The sequence below is a fragment of the Tupaia chinensis genome, unplaced genomic scaffold (assembly GCF_000334495.1).
Source record: "Tupaia chinensis unplaced genomic scaffold, TupChi_1.0 Scaffold000247_1, whole genome shotgun sequence".
NCBI classification, from domain to species: domain Eukaryota; kingdom Metazoa; phylum Chordata; class Mammalia; order Scandentia; family Tupaiidae; genus Tupaia; species Tupaia belangeri.
Genome location: NW_006159725.1, coordinates 2402098 through 2405475, shown reverse-complemented (window position 1 = coordinate 2405475; position 3378 = coordinate 2402098). Strand labels below are relative to the sequence as shown.

At 40.3% G+C, this 3378-nt stretch overlaps 1 non-coding gene across 1 annotated transcript; it reads left to right on the top strand.

Moving 5' to 3' along the window:
• The first annotated feature begins 1530 nt into the window (after positions 1 to 1530).
• On the top strand, positions 1531 to 1586 carry MIR100 (microRNA mir-100). Its single transcript, NR_129440.1, has one exon. It is a non-coding gene; the product is annotated as a microRNA mir-100 (primary transcript).
• The last annotated feature ends 1792 nt before the right edge of the window (positions 1587 to 3378 follow it).

Sequence of the window (3378 nt, the reverse complement as noted above, 5' to 3'; positions counted from 1 at the left end):
CTGTCCGTGGTCGACTACATGGGAGTCCAGCGACATAGCCATTACGCTAACTGCTGGTCCCAATTCATTTTACTTTTTTTTAAAAAATTATTATTCGTACTTTAAATGGTTATACATCATTTAGATTGTGAAGATACTTTACCCAGCATGATATACACCTCAGTCCAGCCCAGCTGAGACCACCATAAACATCCTCATCAACAAAAAATAAATAAATCTTATCTGTGTCCCACAAGTGTCTTTCTCCCCAAATTTCCGATGCTCTTCCCCTCCCACACTCTATTTCCACTTTGTCTCTAGTGTCCATTACAATTTTTAATGCTTTTATGTTCTCCGTCCGGTCTTTCAGTCTCTACCATGGAGTGCGGACAGTCGGTATATGTTAAGTGGAGACATACAGTGTCTCTCTTTCATAGCCTGACTTGCTTCACTCAGCAACAAATCTTCCATATTCATCCACTTTCTATCAAATTCCAGGGCCTTGTTGTTTTTTATGACTGAATAGTATTCCATGGAGTATCTGTGTTACAATTTTTCAATCCATTCATGTGTCTGTGGACATTTGAGTTGGTTCCATGTCTTAGCAATTGTGAAAAATGCTACAATGAAAATAGTTGTGCAAGCGCTTCTCTGACTGAGCATTCTCCTGTCCTTTGGGTAGATACCCAGGAGTGGAATTGCTGGATCATATGGTAATTCTATTTGAAGGTCTTTCATTCTTACATGGAGAACACTGACTTTGCAGAAAGGTGTGAGGTTGACCAATGACATTCTTTTATAAGAAGGTCTGAGAAATAGATTCATCCTGTACTCTTGAACAATCTTAGGGGAAGCAATTATATAATTTCTTTTCTGGTTCAGATTCTATAAAATACACCCAAAGTTACTCATTATTGGTGTTTGGACCAATAAAGGCATTGGGAATAGGTATGAGCGTGGGACCAAAACCCAACTTTTCCTAAAGATGAAACTTTCAATTGGATATAGCTGAAAAACTCCTTAGAATGGTTTTCAAAAACTCCTCACACAAGTCTATGGGTAGTGCTTACTAGTTTTTTCCAGTTGTTTTCCAGAATGCAAATAGAAAAGGACATTTGCACAATTCTTTTTCACGTAATTATAGATATTTAAGGAAGTGAACTTTCATCTGGGCTCTCATGGTCCTTTCTTTCTCTCTCCCTCTCCCTCCAATTGGAAGAATTTTCTTTCTTCTTCTAATTTGCTATGTTAATATCACTTTGCCCAGACTGTATGTTAAAAACTGAGTAAATCAGTCTGCATATGTTAAACAGTAAAATGATAAGGTTTGCCTAGATCTCATGGTATCTGTGGAGTAAGCGAAGAGGTTTGTCGGGGAGAACATAGATGCTGTTTAACTTTTGCCCTTTGGAGAGTGGGATGACGTTCTTTCCATTTCTGGCATAAAACAATGGAATGGCAGACTTTTTCGTTGGACTAATGCCTTTAACATTTTATTTTCAGACATGTCAAACCCCCAAACGAGAGAAGATGCTGAGGCCTGCTGCCACAAACCCGTAGATCCGAACTTGTGGTGATAGTCCACACAAGCTTGTGTCTATAGGTCTGTGTCTGTTAGGCAATCTCACAAGCCGCGGGCTTTGCCCGTCCACCACTCAGTGCCCCTTCCAATTCTGCGATTCTTCCTCTCTTCCCGGTAGTTTCCTTTCACAGGGGTAGGAAGAGGAAAGAGGAGCTGATGTGGAGGAAGGAGCCCCTTTGCCCTGAAGTGGATGAAATCCCTCAGTGACTCAGTGGTAGATTTGCCCTCCGTCCCCATAGCTCGTCTAGCTGGTCTCAGCTGTCACATCAGGGGCTGGGCTTGCAAGTGAGGCAGCAAAAATTCAACTGAATCAGACAACTTACTGTTGAGTGAAGAAAAAATAGATACGTACACAAGGTGGGGTTTTGTTTTCTGTAAGCTTGACTGTTGTCAAAGTTATTATGAGCATTTTTGGAAAATGGCAGAGACTTGACAGGACCAAATTCACCCTGGTGTTGGGTTGTCCCTTGTGGCAATTCTTCCTCAAAAAGAAGATTGTTCTCTGAGTACAGCCAAATCAGCCCGTATCTTTACAAACAAGCATATTGAGAGAAATGGACGTGTTATAACTTCTTAACCATTTCTACTTCCGTAAATACCCAGTGGTTATAAGAAGGACTTTTAATAAGAAATTGCCTGTTTAGGTCCAAATTCTTACTTGGCCAGAGCTGTTTTTATAAGTCTTCATCATGTTTAAAAGGCTGGAATGAAAACAATTTTATCCCCTTGCCTCTTAAATGTCATCATTGTGCCAGGATTGGAAAGCCAAACTGACCACAGATCAAAGCAAAACTGGCTATATTGGTCTCACTTCAACAATGTGAACTGGGGAGTCAGTAAACAGAAGCCAGGGTGAAAAGTTGATCAGATTTGGACGACTCTTAGACTCTCTTGCATTACCTTTTGCTTAAACATTGTGCCAGGAATTCTCTTAAGATGTGTGTTTGTGTGTGTGTGTGTGTGTGTGTGTGTGTGTGTGTGCATGTGTGCACACACATATATGCATGCACCTTTTCTAACAACAACAAAAAAGTCAATATTGGATTGTTGGAAGTTATGACATGTTTTTACATAGAAAAACAGAAAATGCGTCATGACTTTACTGACAACCTGATTATTGGTGGGTTAAAAAAGTTCGAGATTCTGGTAGAAATAGTTTGTCTCCTCTTAAGACCCCCACATTTCTGGGATAGCTAGAACTCTTTTCTTCTATCAAGTGAAATAAGAGCTAAGTTTCAGAATTAGGAAGGCCTAGATATACAACTCGCACACATGCACACACACGTGTGTGCACACGGACTCTGTAAATGCTAGACTAAGGGGATAGCATTTATATGCAATTCCTTTGTTTTTGCTTTGCATGCACTTGAGGAGGATTGTCTGTAGATCTTAATTTCCAGCTTGCCAAGAAATCATTGCTTGATTATGGAGTGACTGAACATTATGTCCAGAGGAGAAAGACCGTCCTCATTGGTGTGTACCATAAATCATTGTTTGCCCAAGGCCTTTGTCCTCCCACATTTATTTGGAATAAAGACACTGGCAGCAAATTAAACCTATACCTCTGCTGGATGAACACTTGTTTGATGAGGACAAAGTCTCATCTCTACTTCCAGTCCCTTCAACCTGCTGTTAAAAGTGCTACCCGTGGGATTAATGGTAGAGTGCATGGATCCGTGAGACCACGAGCTTCCAGTATTCCTTGCATAGGCACAATATTAGTACTGCAGAATGGCCAGTAGGTAACTGCTGGATTATTTCTTTCAAGGAGGTTTTTAAAAAACCCATTATTCCAAGAAAAAAGATTATACAGAGCA